At 32.6% G+C, this 19,059-nt stretch overlaps 1 long non-coding RNA gene across 1 annotated transcript in view; it reads left to right on the top strand.

The window, feature by feature from the left end:
- The first annotated feature begins 340 nt into the window (after positions 1–340).
- The window catches only part of LOC308635422, a 96,087-nt gene continuing 77,368 nt past the window's right edge, over positions 341–19,059 (top strand). Inside the window, exons 1-2 of the long non-coding RNA XR_014019187.1 lie at positions 341–765; positions 11,381–11,428. This is a non-coding gene — a long non-coding RNA (uncharacterized lncRNA). The remainder of the gene's footprint in view (positions 766–11,380; positions 11,429–19,059) is intronic.

The following is a 19,059-nucleotide window of genomic DNA, read 5'->3' as shown; positions in this document are numbered from 1 at the left end:
CTCCGTGCAGGCCTCGCGGGCTTCTCCCTGGCTGCAGGCGGCGGGCAGCACGCAGCACAGTCCCCGGAGCCCGGAGCGAACTCCCCTCACCTCCACTGACACTCGTCACCTTCCCCAAGGCAGGCAGCCCCAGAGTCCTCCCACTCCCTCCGCCCCGCCCTTTCAGGGCTCCTTGGCTCCCGCGCCCCCACCGGGGCCAGACGCAGCCTCCGCTGGCCGCGCGCGGCCCCGCAACGCTGCAGCTGGAGCGACTGCAACCGTCGGCCTCACAGACTTAGGGGAGGAGGAGGAGGAGGAGGAGGGAAAAAGAGGGAGGGGGAGCGGGGCGGAGGGATGGAGCCAGGAGGAGGAAATAAATAAATAAAACAATAACCTCCGCGCCAATAAGAGCGAGGGAGAGAGAAAGACGCGGCCAGAGAGCCACCGGTGCCGGTTCGCTCGCCTCTGAGAGGCTCTCCTTGCGCGCGTGTGTGTGCGTGAGTGTGTATTTGCTGGGACTGGAGCTGGAAAGTTCAAACTAAACGTGTTGCTCTCCCCGGTTGCTGAGGCCGCGCTGAGGCTGCCCAACTTCTCTGGGCCAAGTGACTGGCGTGGCCCAGAGCCCTTGGCGCGTCAGAGGCTGGTCGGCCCTGCGCCCGGGCGCAGCGGCGGCGGCGGCGGCGGCTCTGCTCACCCCGGGAGGGAGCCCGCGGCCAGGGCTGGACCCTCGCCCCGCCACCTCCAGCGACGCTGTCCTCAGCCTCCCCGCCTGGCAACCGCAGAAAGGTACGTGACACTTTTCCTGCAGGCTTCTCCCCCTAGCACACCCCGCGTGTCTGTTTGGCTGCCTATATTCTTCCCCTTCCAGGACTGGTCATCATTTGTCAAACTTTACCTCCACCGCACACATGTCCATGGCAGCGGCAGCCACCCTCCGTAGCAAAGTGGGCACCGTTTTCTGAGGGGAAGCGAGTGGGGGGAGGATCTTCTGGAAGCGGCGGTTCCCCTCTGGATTAAGATTGCGTTTCTGCATAACTCGCGGGTCTTACCTTGGGTGGGGGGTGTCCTTTTATTATGATGTTCCCTTTAATGCTTGCAATGGTTTTCCTTGGCCCTTCTGCACGGAAGGACGTACAAGTTTGCAGAAAAGGTAAATGTAAAGCAGGGGAAGTTTGCAGACACTTGACTCCTGGAGAGGAGTAACCCTTTCCTTGCAGTAGCAGCCACGGCTTTGAAGCAGCAGCGGCAGAGGTGGCAACGGTGACAGTGGCCTGGCCGGTGGCAGCAACTGCACTTTGTCCCATCAGTGACTGGCAGAAGGAGGAAAAGTGGGGCTGTCTCGTCCAAGAGCGACTCTGGAGCTGCCTGCAAAGACGTTGCAGGGGGGGGAAGACTAAGGGCTCCCCCATCACTTGGTAAATTATGTTGAGAGACTCATGTTTTCTTTTTGTGATATTTATGTGATTACTGACAGGCATGTTTAAAAAAAATCTCTTTACATCTTTTTTTTTTTTTTTCTATATGTTTCCCCTTTCCAGTTTAGGGGGACGACTATAGGACCTTTCAGAGAAATGTCAAAATCAGTAAAATGCAAGCAGGGTGCAGACCTGTAATGAATAGCCTACTTCCTTCTTGATTGTAATTTTTCACCTACTGTGAAATGTATCTTCCCTGCAGATTATAGCTTCTTTCTTTTCCTTTCTTTTTGCAATAAAGTAGGGACACTTAGTGAAACAAAAATGTAAAAGTCATTGTAAGTTTTTCAAGCAACATACATGAGCCTTTTGAAGCCACCTGCTGAATTAGTTCATGTTACTTTTTAGAGGTTACCACTTGGTGCGGGAGATGTAGGCATATCCAGCAGATGGAGCAGTGGAAAACTGTATTAGAACCATTATGACACTCATATTTCCCGACTTAATCACAATGATGCCAAAAATGTATATGGAGCTTACTTTAGAAGAAACTCTGAATTTTCTGTTATCTTTCAAAAATATTTCATGACGAATGGAATATGATTGGAGCATATTTCTAGAAAATGCAATTATTTAAACTCTTTGTTATGAAACATTTAAGAAGGGTTTTTTGTTTTGCACAAATTAAAGTTCAATATCATTCATTCATGTCAGAAGTAACAGCTTGTCCCAAGGTTATAGTTTGTGGTAATGCACATAACCAGGAAAAGCAGTGCATTCTCACTGTAATGCAAGTCTAATTATTGTGTTAGAGTTTAAAGGACTACATAAACTTGTATTTGAAAGTGAACATTATCAATATGAATACTTGTTAGTGCTTTGAATGTAGCTGAGTTCTTGTTTTGCAAATTTAAGATAGGTATATTAATATTTTTTAAATACTTGAGAAAAGTTACACTTTTGGGTAATTTTAGTGAGTTATGTTCTTTCTTCCCAAGAATTATATGAAATTTAGAACTGGGATAGCTGGAGAACATTAATCGTATCTTCAGATAAAAAGGCAAAAGCCTTCAAAAGCAACCTTTTTGTTCTGTATGTTGATAATTATGGTGACAATTAAAACAGAGAGATAATTGTCTTTCTACATAAATTTAAAAACTTTACAATCATGTTTCTGATAAAATAACTTTTTAAACTAGCAGAGGAAATGAACTGCCCATTTTACAGACAACGCAGAAAAACCTTAAGCCCACGAATGCTCTGTTATAGTTTCAAGGGAGCTGATTCTTAAATGTAGTCCACTCATCTCTTGTTTCTTTCTCCTTTCATTGTATTTTGCCATAGATTTTACTGTGGCATAGAACTATTTCTAACTATTCTGGAAGAACCCAATTAGCTCTTATATTAATATCATTGTTTAGCAACTAAAAAGTTACAGTTATACATCAAATGTTTTAAGAAACATAGAAACAGATGAGATGCTTTTGAAGAATATAGAACTAGTAATCATTTGAATTAAATGTGCTTTCCATTGAGTGCACATATTCATAAAATATGTGTGACTCTTTTCTAAATCATCAGATAATGTCTGTAGAAAAGTACTTAATTGTGCATCCTAAAAACTATATTTCCTTTATATTCACATAATATCCAGGAAAGCTTAGAACTCTCAGTATTATAAAACATAAATAGCTTTCTGAAGAACTGATTTTATATAGCCTGTTGCCACATAGATTAAGTGATTATGGATTTTTTTTCTAAATTTATCCCATTCTAAATTTATGTACCTTCACACAGGCAAGAACAAAAAGGTTTCAAAGTAAGATGCTGAAAGTTTTATGTCCTGAAAATCAGATACTTACTTATTTCTTATCACTATTAAACATGTTAAATTTACTAAATATGATCATTCTTTTAAAAATATTTATTTTTTAGTTGTAAGTGGACACAATACCTTTATTTTATTTTCATGTGGTACTATGCTAAGGATCGAACCCAGTGCCTCACACCTGCTAGGTGAGCTCTCTACCTCTGAGCCAAAACACCAGCCCTAAATATGATCATTCTTACTGAAATTTTAAAATCTGCCAGTAACAGCAATGTTCATTTAGGAAAATGGGCTAGAAGAAGGTATATTATGATTATTACTTATATGATATATATCTTCTAACAAAACCAGATGTTTTTAATATACTCAATATAAATGAAATATTGGTAAAATTGATATCATTTAATATACAAAGACATACATAAGTAAAGACTATTTTAAAACTGTAATAAAAGTAATTGCTCAATCCTTTCTGACACAGTACTGAGTTCCTTCATTTAATTTTGACTGACAGAATCATGCAATACTACTGAAGCTGAATTCAAGTTTATGGAGGGAAAACATTAGATACATGTATTTATGCATATGTAGTCATTTGGCACTAGGAATCTTGATATTGACACTGGTAAGGTACTACATTGAAGAATTTTTGAAAATAAATCATTAAATGTAAATTCTGATTTGGAAACAACAATGATAAAAATAGGTATCTGTTGAATAGAGGGCACCTATACTTAACAAAAGCTTCATGATAGTGGTTGAACCTGGGCAAATACCAGGTGTTTATATTTGATTTTACAGTTACTTTCATGCATTTTCTGCATGATTTGTATTTTCATTCCATCTCCTCAGGACTTTATTCTGTCATAGCTGTATAAGGTAATTTTCTGATAGCATCATAACATATAGCTACTGAATTTGGGCAAATATATTTCAACTGAATTAAGCTTTTAAAAAAGTGTATGGACAGTTGAGAGACTAAGAAGACACAGTGAGTTTTGTTTTTTTTCTCCATTAAGTCATCATATAATAGATATAAAAGGTTTATCAGTCAGTGAAGATCAGGCAAAAGATGAAACCTTTTATCTTTTAATTTCTATCTCGTCACATGCCTTTTTGATTTCTCTTGTAAAGTATGACTGATCATGACTTTTGCTTAAAATTTGTAGAAAGTGCATATATATTTGAAACTTGGACATTTTTTGGCATGATTCCATTAGTTTTTAATTAAAAGAATAAGTTTAAGCAATACTTATAAGAAATAAGTTTGTAATATGAGAAATAAGACTTATATTGGATTAGTACAACAGTTAAATTGTGTCTTAGAATATCAATCTTAGAAAAAATGATGAAGATCTCAAGATTTATTTCAAATACTTCCAACCTTAAGTACTACTTTAATTAAATCTTTAAGTGTTAATGATGTATTGGGTTCAAATACCTTTATATTTAAACTCTTTTCACTTCAACCATTATTTCCTTGTATAAAATTAACAAGAATATAGCTTAGATATGTGTGCATTTGAGTGTGTGTGTGTGTGTGTGTGTGTGTATACACTTATATGCTTTATGATGAGTATATTTTATGACAAATATATTTTATGGCATGTATATACACATTTGTAACGTGTTACAATTTTGCTCATATATACTTGATTAAGGATAGATTTTATTTCATTAATTATCCTAAATTCTTTTTGAAGCCCTGGAATCTTCAGATGATTCCCTCTCTGTAATTATATAGGGCATTACTATTTCTACCATATGCCTTAAGAGGGATATTTGGCCAAGGAAATGTTATCAGGTAAGCTGCTTTACTGTTCACTCAACTTCCATAAAATGTGGGATTATCTGTAAATATAACATATAACATAACCTAATTATACTGTTATTTAAGCACTAAAACCATTAGAAAAAAATAGTTTTCTTTTACAGTGATGAAAAACTATCTTCCAAATTTTATAGGACCTATGCTCTGCACAATTTATTGAACAAAGGTGATCAATTTTGAATCAAAAACTGGTATCAAATTAGTAAAATATAAGTATTTATCAGAATTATAGTTATGAATTATTAAAAGAAGCATACTTTCTAACCATGAACATTTTAAGAACTTGGAGATTTGCAAAGAATATAGAGGCATAATTAAAAAGTAGGAAATATACTATGACAGATTCACTATCTGATATTAATAGATGAAAACAGTTGTCTAACTAGTACTTAAATTCTTAGGAGTATATGTTTTGTTATCTTGATTGTTTTAAAAAACAACATACCCAAAAATAATTATTATTTTTTATCTAGATACATATTTTAAAGTTTGTGAAATGTAGGACTGATTCTCACAACTTTGTGTCTAAACTGAAGGCAGCCAGAGTCATCTTAGAAAAATCTAAGGATTGAATAATATTGTTAAAAAAGTTGGAATAGTTATGACTTCATATACACTCTTAAAATATGTATCTTACTACTTTACTTGTAGTTTTATCAAGAATATAAGTCATTTTGGAGCCTTATTCAACTCTCATGCTTAGTAAATATGATATATTCAGGAACTTGTTGGTCTTTTACTGGGCTTTTATAATAAATATTGGTTATCATCATTTTGTGACAGATATTTTTAATAATATCATATTTAAAACATTGTAATGCAAAGAAACCAATTAAAAAACGACTGTCCTAGATCTATAAGATTCACTAAACTAGTCCTCCTATGTCTGTGAGATCAGAAACTGTATCTTTACCATTCTTGATTCCATGACAGTGGGAGAAAGGTGAAGAGGCATACCTTACAGCATGCATGTTTTCCCTCTAGTTTTTATCATCTGTTTTCTAAATGAACTTGATTTTTACATTTTAAAAAAATATGGGCACATTTAATGAGAGGTAATCATGATAACATATGTCAATTCATTAATTGATTACATTAATACTTAATTTTTTATCCAATAGCTCATTTTATCACTCAATTTATCACTAAGGCAGAAAGACTTATCCACATTATCTTTTTAAAAACTATATTTCAGCAGTTATACAGTGATATAAGCATGGGCTTATTTTGACTTAGTCTTCCAACAAATCTTAAGAACAAGTTGTGGATGTAAATTTTAGAAATTAAGTCTGTTATTGGAAAATAAATATTTTTAGGTTTAAGTTTTGATTACCTATAAAATGAATGGCAGCCCAAATAAATGAACAAAATCATATTTCAGCAAATTTGACATCTAGAAATAATAAATGTGCTTCCTTGTGTGTGTGTTTCAGTTTTCTATATTAATTAATATGTACTACTAGTAGAATAGAATACGCTGAGAGGATAATAGTATCTTGTTGAACATAGATTTAAAGGTGAAGAAGTTATAGTGTTTTAAAAATTAACATGCCAATTTACCTTTCATTCCTAGCATTTTTTTCCTGAAGTATATTTACCTATATTTAGAAAGAATCTATAAAGTTGGTAAAAATCATCTAAAACACAAATGTCATACTAACTGCTGGATAAATATTAGAATCATCCTATCTTTGAATTTTTATCACAAAGAAATAAGTACACATATATTTTCCATTTAAGATCAAACAGATAAAAAATAATTTAAGAAGTTAACAAATTTAGAATATTTGTCTTGTGATAGAAAACAAATAACTTGTTCTCATGTCTTATAAATTTAGTTAATTTTATTTGGCATGTAACAATTCCTTATACAAAGTAGGTTTCTTTTATGATCAAATTAAATTTGCTAAAATGTCTGGCATTCCTAAAGGCTACAAATAGATATGTCAAATTTGTATTTTGTGTGTGTAATTTATAATGTAGGTCTTTCTTAAACTATAAATCCTAGAAGTATTTATCATCGTAAAGCTCCTTATTCATACTTTTCAAAATACTTGTCAATATAACAATTATTTTGCATGTTTTATTCAAAGTAAAGTTGATACAAATATAGTTAGCGCCAATTTAATTTTACTTTGATTAAAAGTGAATAAAAATCATAAAGGATTAATAGTCCTAAATATATTCTCTAAAATTATTTGAATAAATAAAATTTGATATTCATTGCTTCAGTGATTTATTTGTAACTACAGGATCAAAACTAAAAGTATGTTTATTTTAATACAATTGTAGGTAACCAATGTGTATTTTATGTTTGTAGTCTATTTACATCTTTAAGAAATTTTAAAAGATATGATGATTCTAATATTTATCCAGCACTTAGTATGACGTTTTATTTTAAATGAAATTATATTTCTCATTATTTTTTGCCTTTGATATAGTTAACAGTTGTTAATTTGAACAAAGAAGACAAGGAAAATTAAATGTAACAGTACACACGTAAAAATAAAATGTAGGAAAATGAAAAGTTTGTGTTATGAGCTAACTCAAATTACATTAAAGGCAGATATCTCAAAATTTATTATTATAACTTTTTCAAGAAAATTTACCTTGAAATAAGTGAAGAAATGCTATTAGCAGTCTTGAGTTTTCAAATCTCTTATTGCTTTTACCAAGTTCTATTTTTAAATTTTCATGCTAGTAATATTTTATAGAATGATTTATAAATTTAATTTTCTTTAAATTGTGCATTTCAGCCAATATTTTTATATAATTTTGGTACTTTGCATTTTTGTCTGTTTTAAAATTTTAAATTGCAACACTTAAAAATGGTTTTAATGGACATAAATAACAGGTCACCTGTAACAATAGTGCAAATGAAACAAATTAAAATAGTGACAATGCTTTTGAGAGGAAAAAAATTGAGATCACAAATTACCCCTGAAATAGGGCTCACTCTCGAATCAGCTTTAGTATTAATTATACATAAGAAAGATTATCTATTTACTGCTCTATATAATTTTTCAAAATCAGACGATATGGTTTGTGAAAAATCTGGAGTAAAACTATGGGTATGTGTCAAAATTGTTTGCTTTTTTCTATTTCTGGATCTTGCTTATTTTATTTTAGTTTTATTTGGAATTACTTTGTGAGTAGCAACTCTAGAATCAAACTGTAAAACATTTGCAACAGTTCTTTTTGTCCTAGATCAGCCTTTTACAAGGAAACAAAATTATAGAATACTAATTTTTGAATTTGTGTGACAAACCCGAGTTGATCATATTAAAGGACATTGGATTTACTAGTGGTGTCCGAGAATGTAGAGAGTTTCAGCTGGTATATCCACTTAATATTATTTCTATTCTAGCTAATCATGTTGACAGTCTTGTTTAAAAATATTTTAAATTGAACAATACAAAAGACTTCCATTTGTTTAAAATATGAAGAATGTGTAAACGTTTAGTAAATATTGGTGCTTACATGAAATCAAGAAGTGTACTTGTAGGTACAAGTATTGTTAGCCACCAAAAATCTCAATTTAAAAATAAAGACAAAAAAAAAAAACAGAAAAAATGGAATCCAAGACATTTCACAGTTTAAAATCAAATTTATACACAAAGCATCTCTACCAAAAAAAATGGAATATATTCTCAGCTCATCAGCTTCAGTCATTTGACAGTGTTAACAAAATCCACAAAACAAATATTTCCTATATGTATAGAAAAGAGACAGACAAAACCAGAATCCTGAAGTTAAAGTTGGATAATACTAATACTGGGGTCCCCACCAGGTCAAAAAGTAGCTACCAGAATTCTTATGCTTTATGCTATATGTGTGAGAGTCTAGGTATTAGGAGGATATCATATAAATAAAATTGTGTATTCTAATTCAGTGTTCACCTAGCAACTTGCAGATTATCTGTTTACTCTTGTATGTTTTCTGTAAGGATAGAAGCTGCTTGGGTGCTCCTGCACTCTCCAGGCTGTTATATTTTGATTCCAAATTAGTAAAGAGAGAAGACCTCATGTCACCATTAAGAACATTCCTTTAAAAGACTACAATGACGAAACATGAAGTACAATAATACTTTCTGCTTTCATTTGATATTACTTTTTGTTAAAGTAGTATGAAAATGAGGAAAGCAAAATAAATGAGACAACCAAAAGAGAAAAAAAAGGTTGGAAGAAGTAATATCAGAATAGAAACGATTTAAAAAGAAATATTCATGAGTTATACTGGAGTTTTTAGTTATTTACCATCAAAGAACTGAATTCAAGATTAAAAATATAACAGTATTAATATTTAATTATTAAATGAAGTTTTAAAGATTAGCAGTCACTTCTTAAAATTCATTATGAATTCACTGTTTCGTTTTATTTTTTGCTTTTGTATTTAACATGTTTTTAAGATGTTTCTTTATTCATACATTGAGGACTATATCTTATGGTTGAATATTCTAGTTCAATCATAATCACTGTTAAGTATTACATTATAGTAACATGACTCACATGATTTTCAGCATTTCTATAATTCTTCACTGTAATGGTACATTAAAACACACACTTCAAATAAACAATAAAATAAAAAAGCTGCAGTTGTACAAGATAAATACTATAATATATCTATATATTTTAAATATATCTACTATATTTATTATAACATTTTGAATAAACTTTAAAAAATCAAAATTAAGTATATTTCACCATATCCTAATTTTCCTGGATTCCTTTATTTCATTGTATGCATTTAGTGAAAATATTTAACAATATCTTATGGTTGAATATTCTAGTTAACATATTCATGTTAGGAAGGAACAAATGAACGGTTTTATTTTTGTTCATGTCTTTGTTGACATTTGAACAATTTATTTAGGATGCATTTTCAAAGGATAAATACAGAGGGTATTATTGGATGTGTTTGATTTTTAATAAAATTAATATAATGTGATATCTTTCATAAGTATTTTCACAAATAATTGGGACCTCTGTCTGATGTGATGGATTCTTATATGAATTATTGCTGAAAAATACCAATTTGGATATTTTGGTATCAAAATATGACACTGGATGCTGCCATGTTCTGAGATTTGTCTTTTTCTCAAAGCTTGTGTGGTTTTGGGTGATTTATTTACTCTCTTAACTCTATTTTTCTCATCTATAAAACTAGGAATTTGAAATAAATGCTTATAGAATATTGTCAACCTTAGTCATTTATCATGACTGTACTTCTGATTTTGGAAAAAATAGTAAATAGGAAAAATATGGTCTATATATTTCCATGAATTATCAGCATTAATTTACTTGATGCCAGTTGTACAGCTGTAAGTTTTAATTTTCTATTCAGTTTTCTTGCAGTAGTATATAATAATAGAGCCAATTATTTGGACTGATCCTAAAATTAATGTGCACATTAACATTCATTTGGTTTTCTTGGATAAAGAATTTTGTAGCTGACATAGTGTCATGTATATCTGCAATTATTTCCCTGTGGTATTTTGTCTTATTTTCACTGTGCAAATAGTAGTTTTGTGTGTGTGTGTGTGTGTGTGTGTGTGTGTGTGCGTGCGCGTGCGCATGTGTGTGCACGCACATCCTCGCACGCACATATGCAGGCACATACATACCTGTTTATTTTTGCACAAACTTGTAGATTCTATTAAGATGAAATATAAGCCAATATTCCTGTACATTTCTAAGTTATGTGAGTTTAAATATATTAAATATGTTACTTTTGTTGCTTAATTTTGAAAATATTTGTTCTCAATCATTTTGGTTTCCAGGAAAAAAGAATTTTTTTTTTATTAATGTTTGGATGTTTCTTTAAGTACAATAAATTTAAGAAGTACTCAATACATGCCTATTTAATAGACTTACAGATTATATTTGCCCTTATTTATTGCCCTAATTCTATTTACTTTGGTGCCTTACCTGAGTGTAGTGTCTAGGCCAGATTCTCAAAAATAATCTTTTCACTTTTTTTTTCCATACTGTTGTGGTTGATTCTTAAGTGAATCATTGATTAAAATGATTATATTTTAGTATCATAGATATGACACTGAATGCTGTAATCTGTGATATAACTTTCACTAAAAACTTGTGTCTATGAAATTATGAAATTGTTGTGTCTCTCCAGAAGTTTTTACTTTAAATTTTTTTTTTTTGCTTTTAATGATTTCTCTTGCCTTTTGAAAGTATAGGTTTAAATTAGTTCTATAATGACTTTCAATACAGACTAGAAAATTGAGACAAAACTTCAGCCACAGATAGATAGACAGATTTCCTATCAATTACAGTGTAATAATTCTGATTGTCTGCTATTCTCTTATAGAGTCAGCAAGCAGTGAAATGTTCCCAGTGTACATGGTAGAAGTCCCAGGTAAGAATGGATTGTGGATTGGTATTTTATGGGGGATGCTGAGCATATATTACTTTCATGCTTAAATTTTAATCCGATTTTTCTGCCATACAAACACACATACACACATACACATATGTATATATATTTATAATATGTGTATATTTATCTTGCATGCATGATCTTTCTTAACTAGTAAACCTAGTGGATCTGGGATAGAATAAATTCTGATTAGGCCAAAAATATTATAAAGGGTCATTCCCTTGGAATCTGTTACCTTTCACAGAGCACCACGTTTAAATAAAAATAATACAAGTGATAATAGGTTACTTTGTAAGTTAAACAGTCAAGAACTGAATATCTTTTGACCATTTTCTTCTAAACAAACTCAAATACCCTGTATTCTTCCCTCTGTATTTTCAAAATTACAATTATTTTTTCCTCTAACTCCTTGACTTCCTTTCTTGGAATTGAGTGCCATTTTAGTCTTCATCCCCCACAAAAGAAAAAATAATCACGTAGTACTGTTAAGATTATTTATGTCTCCATATGAATTTCAGGAAATATATTCTTTTCTGTGTTTAAACTTTTAAATCTTCTATAAGTTCTCTCTAGACTAGGTGCTCTAGTCTAAGTCCACACCTGGTTGATCCAGGATCCAGTCCTGTATTCTGGAAGGCCTGTCGCTTTCTCCCTGTTTTTTTTTTTTTTTTTTTTTTTTTTTTTTTTGGTATCAGGGATTGAAGTCAGGGACACTTAACCACTCAGGCATACCCCCGGACCTATTTCCTATTTTGTATTTTATTTAGAGACAGGGTTTCACTGAGTTGCTTAGTGCCTCACTTTTACTGAGGCTGACTTTGAACTAGTCATTCTCCTGCCTCAGTCTCCTGAGCTGCTGGGATTGCAGGCATGTGCCGCCATCCTGCCAAGCTCCCTGACTGTTTATTTATTTATTTTTTAATCACATTCTATCCTTAATGTTAAATGTTGATGTCATGCCTCTCTGTTACCTTAATTGAGATTCTGCTGTCCTCTTGGCATTTCACCCACTGTATTCTGTCTTGTGGTCACGTACATTATAATGTTTAGTGAGCACCTAGGTCAATATGATCCTGAGAAAGTACATATTTCTCAGCACTAGACCTCAGGCAGAAACCAGCGCAATTCACAGAATTAGGGATGTGGTGCAAATTAATCATAATGTGAGTTCGTGAGAGAGTTTTTCCATATGGGATTTATATGGACTACAAGGACTGTTAAAAGTTTTATATGAAAAATCATTAAAATTAATTTTTGCACATTCTAGAGAAATACAAGGTAAGGTCATCTAAAATAATTTGGCCCAGTGATATAAAATAAGAAAATGCAAACTTTTATATTTTGTGACTTTTTCTTCATATCATAATGCAGAATAATGTATTTGCATAGCATTATGCATATGTCATATTAAATGAAGCGTCTCTTTGTACATCAGTAACATTAAATGTCTGTTCCTCCTCTAGCATTGTTTAATCAACAGTATACTTTCTTAGGTTGCTCAGTCTCCTTAGGGTTCTATTGCCTCAAAGCCTGTTCAGAACTTTAAAAGTGAAGCAGCATTTCTCTCCACCCTGCCAGTCAACCTAATCGTAAAAGGCAAAGTCATTTTCCTGTAGCTTAACATTTACGTATTTTTGACATTTTTCTTCAGGTGTTGCCTCAGATTTCACTTCCTTGTTTTAGATAATTGGGAAGTTAATCACAACAAATTCTTTATTGCATCTTTGGGAGATGAGGAAGGAATAGTTACTGTTTTAAAGATCAAAGCATCGAAAAAAAAAGTAGTGGCAGAGATGGTGGCTTTATTAGTTTCCTAGGGCAGCTGGAGCAAACTTGGTGGCCTGAAAGAACTGAAATGTACTCTTTCACATTCTGGAGATCAGAATTCCAAAATCGAGACGTTGGCAGTTTAGTTCTTTCTGGAAATTCTGTGACAGAATCAGTTCCAGGACTGTCTCCTGGAATCCAAGGGCTTCTTTGGCTTGTCCACGCCTCAGTCTAGTCTCTGCCTTCTTCCTTCGCCCTTTGTTTCTCTTTCCTCCTTTGTGCTTGCTGTGTCAAAGCTCCCTCTTTTTATGCTTACAGGGAGAAGAGTCATTTTGTTTAGAGTTTGTTCTAAATCCAAGATGCTATCACTCAGCTCAGTATCCTTAGTTTATTTAAATATCTCTTTTCCAAATCAGGTTACATTCATAGGTACTGGGGAGTAGGATTTGAGCGTATTGTTTTGGGAGACACTACTTCAATCCTCAACTGTAGAAAAAGGCAACGTTGGTAGAACTTAGAGGGTTAAGTTTGAAACACCCTTAAGACTGGGTAACCTGCAGAACCTGTCTTAATAGGTAGTATAAAATACAAAAGACAGGGCATGGCAGGTTTGCTAAGTCTTGTCAGAGATAAGAGGTAATAGAGGAACCAGAGTCACACAATGAAGTCGATTTGAAAACTTATGAATTAGTAATACCTTTAAATACAATTCAAAGAAACTAACAGAAGACAAGAAATCTAGCAAGACAAAGGATAAATGTCCTGGAGACATTATGTGCCAGTGCCACCTGTGATAAGATTTTTGAGGTTGTGATGTGCTTGGGGCAGGGATTCCATCAGTTATTCCTGTTGTTAAGGGGTTCTTTCCTCCAATGTATCCTAGAAGTAAAGTGGAAAAAGCAGAGACTCAGAAATCAAATAAAACTGAGCTAAAATTTTTGGTTCATCAGTTTCTAATATTCTGAACTTGAATATGCTGTTTATTTTCTCTGAACTTCAGTTCTGTACCTGAAAGAAAAATGAGAATAGTTTTAAGAATTGTGTTTTGATTGTTCTTGGGGAGAAAAATATCTTACTGTAGTGCTGTCCAAAAGACCTTTCTTTGATGATGGAACTGTTCTCTACCTGTGCTGTCCAAAATGGTAGCCACTAGTCACATGGTCAGCCATCGCAATTCATTTAATTGTAATTATTTGCATTTTAAATAAGCAATTGCAGGCTATCTATAGGACAATGGAACTCTGGCAGAGTTTCTTAAATATGAATGAGTTTCTCAATCACACTGAATTTTACTCTCTTCCCATTCTTTCTCTATAGATAGATAGCAGATGCATTATTTATTTATTTATTTATACATTTGGTGGGAACAGAAACTGTCATGTGTATCTTGAGTTTAGTGAACTTTAAATATCCTCTAATTAGCATAATAGCTTTTATTCTTTACACAACAGTGTTAGAAACTAAATTAGTCATATAGCCTTTGAAATTATAACACTGTACAAAAAGAAAATTCAGTAAAAATTATCTAGACTTCCTATTTCCTGTTTGAAATCTAAAGTAGAAGAACTCAGTTTGATATACTCTAATTTGATTTCACTGAAAGATGTAAGTTCTAAGGATGCTATTATAAAATGTGAACAGTAATTCAAAACACATTGTGTACTTCACAATATATGATTTATTGTTTAAAGTATTTTTACTCTCTTGGTCAGTTTATAATGGGTGCAGATTGTATGTGAATGCAAAATACTTAATGTAACATATTTCTTTCTAAGATAAATGGAGATGGGGAACGAGAGTTTTTGATTATGCTCTGAAATCTTCGCCATAAAAGCCTCAACAAAAATACCCATTTTCCTATATCATTTTAATTCATGTCAGAATTAAAATAGATAATACAAAGTTTGCTAAATACACAAGGAAAGCATGAGAAAACTTAAGAGTGTTTGAGGTTAGCATAAATTAACAAATATTTGGAAAATTAATACAAAGAATTAAGTCCTCTAGAGGATGATTGTATTGATATAATTATAAACATAGATGAGTAGAAACTTTGTTCTCCACAAGCAAGCAGATAAGATTATTAATTAATTATATATCTTATTTATGTTATCATATATTTAGCCATGCACACCTCCAAGAAAAATCTAAGCAAGTTATGAAATAATTATTTATTATTTTAGAAAATAGATTATTCTCTAATTTAAAGATAATATAAAAAAATAATAGGTAAGTAACCACAAAATAAGGATCTAAAACTGTAATTGCAGCGTATTTAGAAAATAATGGTTAAAAAAAATGCCATGTATGAAATCTGTACACAAGATCATAATAGAAAGGATCTTTATATTTTAAATATTTACTTACTGAAGAAAACTGAAGGATTTATCTAACTGAAAAATCTAAAAAAAAAACCCAACAGAACAAAATTGAGGCAATTAGAAGAAATGATTAAATATATATATGAAAGATTTATGAACTAGAAAGAACAGCAGAATTTAAAAATAAACCAGAAACTTATTCCTTGAAATCAACGAATAAAGAACACTTGACTGATCAAAAATAGAAGAAAACAATATGAAAACACAAGGAGTCAAGAATGACCAAGGAGAAATATACATCAAATTGATAACATTTTAAGGCTTTAAATTAGAAGAATTATTTAAATAAGTGATAAAAAGTATAAATTTACTACTGGGAGGATGTTGCTTGAATATGTTAAAGAATACCCTGGATGGAAAAAAAAAATATTCTTAAATTTCTTCTATAGTCAATAAGCCCATGTGATTTTAACTGCTGGAAATTGGAGAGGAAGGAGAAAATTTTCTTCATTAATTTTATAAGTCAGTGTGACAGTGGCACTAACATTGGAGTTGAATATGACCACTTAAAAAAAGATTTAGTGAATTTTAATGTCCATTTCTAATGAGATACATATATTTTTGTAGACTTGTTGATCACGAACAAATAATTTTTAAAAAAAACAAAAACAGATCCCAGGTAAAGAAAAATTTAAAGGCACAAAGCACGATAAGAATTGAATGGAGAAAAGTGCTTAAATTGAAGTTGTTGTTACAGGGGCTCTTTACAAAGTACTTTCATTGAATATTGGCTTTAGTGTTTATGGCTCTTTGGCTACTGGCAAATTATCTATTTTTTGTGACTCAGTTTCCTCATCTGCAAAATGACAATAATAAAATAATGTTTATTAAGCATTTAATTATCACTTGCTATTCCTTCAACTATTTCAACTAAGAGCATGACTGCCAAGATTAAGAATCTTAAACATTAAAGATTGGAATTTTCTAAAAATTAATCTGTGTATTCAATGTAAATTCAAGAAAAAATCTATTAGGATTTTTACCTTGCACATTCGTTTTAAGGTATCTCTGAAAACATAAAAAAAGTGAAAAACTATTGCCATTATTGGAAAAGAAGTTGTATCCTTTTAGATATTAAAATCTATCACAAAATTCTACTATTTATAATAGTGTGGTAATAAAGAGTATAAAGTTCTATTTATAAGTGGTATGGTAATGTAAGGTATAGAGTTCAGAAAGAAATATATCTATGTGTACATGGAATATTAGTATGTAATAAGAAAATTACTTAACATCAGTGGAAAAAAAACTATCAACATCAAATATAAATAACCTTGTAGGCAAATGGATATACGACTTTAGAAAGGAAACATAAAGGATCAATAATAATATACTTAATGTCACTCACAATTGAAGAAATGCAAATAAAATATAAAACTTGTACTTCTATTTTGAGGGGTGCCTAAAAAAAATAAACCTCTACAATCTCTGAACTTTGATTTCTTTGGCCTTCCTGAATCCAGTGTAAGGTCAAAAAAGTAGACTGTGGATTAGGGAAGGATAGAGGTCAGAGATGGAGAGACAGTCAGGGTGGTGACAGCTTCAGAAGCTGTTTTGTAGTCATTGCTTATCATGAATGGCAATAAAACACTGATTTTACAATTGGACACATCAGTGTGCAAAAATCATGTTTTGCTTTTTGTGTGTTGTTATGTACTGGAAACATTACGAAAATTAAATTATGACCATTATTTCAGGAAATGGACACATATATACTCAGGCTCAGAACATCATGGTATACATCTTTATGCAGGGCAGTTTTCCAATATTGATTGCAAAATAAAAACTGGCTATACATTTTTATAGAAATTTTCTTTAAAAACGTATTTTAATGAGATAATCAACTAATTGCACGGAAATAAATATGCATAACTATTATTTTCAGCATTGTTTATAATCATCAGAAATAAAAAAATGAAAATAACCTAGACAGGCATAAATGGAATAAAAGATTGTTTAGATGAATATGCAACATTCAGTAATAGAATGCTCTGAGGCCATCAAAAATGGATGCTGTAGATTTATATTTATTGAAATAAAAAAACTGCATCTTTCTGCAAAGTGAATAAAAACAGAACACACACACACACACACACACACACACACACACATACACACACACATCCTTAGAACTGTTTTAAAAGTTGTTCAGAAAAAATGTTAGCAATAAAACCCAACACACTTTGTGATATTTGGGGTGATTAAATTATTTATTTTTCACAAAATTCTTCATGAAGATTCTTGAAAAATATGTATTATCTCATCATTTTTATTAAATGATCAATATCTTGCTTAATCTTTTAACCATTTCTGCCTATAAACTAGCGCATTCAGAAACACATGACTGTGATGTAAGTGGCGATCAGGCACTAGACATTTTTTGATTAAGACTAGAAGGAAGGAATATTCATTTTTAACCTTAGGGTGCCTAGGGTAGGAAGACTTTGGGAAAACTGTTGAAGCTGACTCCTGGAACAAGTAAAAGTACACAATAGGTAAAGGATATTAAGAACTAATCTGGAATTTTCCCCAAGATGTAGGAGCAGTTGCAGTTATATGTCACAAGAAATCTCATGGATCATCATTCTGTTTTCAAAATTAATGCCAAATTTAACAGATTAGTAGTGCTTTGGAAAGTATTTAATTCTGGTTCCTTCATTTTTCCAACTCTTCCCATTCTGTCTAAATTTATCTTTCCATTCAGTTTAGGTAGAGTTGTCTTTTCCATTGAAGTGATGATGACATGTTCAAGTTTTGTTTCTCCTTACTTATGAAAAGGAGTAAAAAGAGCTATTACTTAGTCTGGTATTTAGTGATTATTCCTCATGTGTCAGGCACATTGCCAGCACCTGGGAACATAGTAGGTCTCATTATAGAGGCAAATGTATAAATAGATGGTGGCAGTGCAACTGTGAGTGTTCTGATATAAGTGTGCTCAGCAGACACCTATATGATTTTCAGAATTCAGAAAAGGCACAGGAGAGAGTAGATTATGGATTGCCTAGGGCTGGGGACGTGGGGGAGGTAGCATGTGGAGTGACACTAATGTGTATGAAGTGTCTTCCTGAGGTGATGAGAATCTTCTAAGCTTAGATTGTGAGACACTTTAAATGGGTGAACTGTATGTATGGTATGCAAATTGTATTTAAGTAAAGATGATCACAAATATATTTCCTGACTGTGGGAGAGGTGTGGAGACATGATCTGGACACTTTAGAAAAAGATTAGGAGGAGGGTATCATTTGGGCTTCAAATTAATCAGAATTTAAGCCAGTAAAGAAATCAGGCAAGTGTGGTTCAAGCACACACAGCTGAAAGTGGAGAGCAAACATAGTTCATCATCATTAATTCATGTTGAGTCCAAGGCAGGTGAAGGCTGTAATGATAAGAAGAGACTCTCTTGAAGGGCCTGGGTCCTGTGGTAAGAAGTTTCAACAAGTGTCCCCTAATTTGTGCTAGCAG

Source organism: Spermophilus citellus (assembly GCF_964194105.1).
Source record: "Spermophilus citellus genome assembly, chromosome: 16".
Classification (NCBI taxonomy): Eukaryota; Metazoa; Chordata; class Mammalia; order Rodentia; family Sciuridae; genus Spermophilus; species Spermophilus citellus.
Note: the sequence above shows the minus strand (reverse complement) of the source record. Positions and strands in the feature narration are given on the sequence as shown.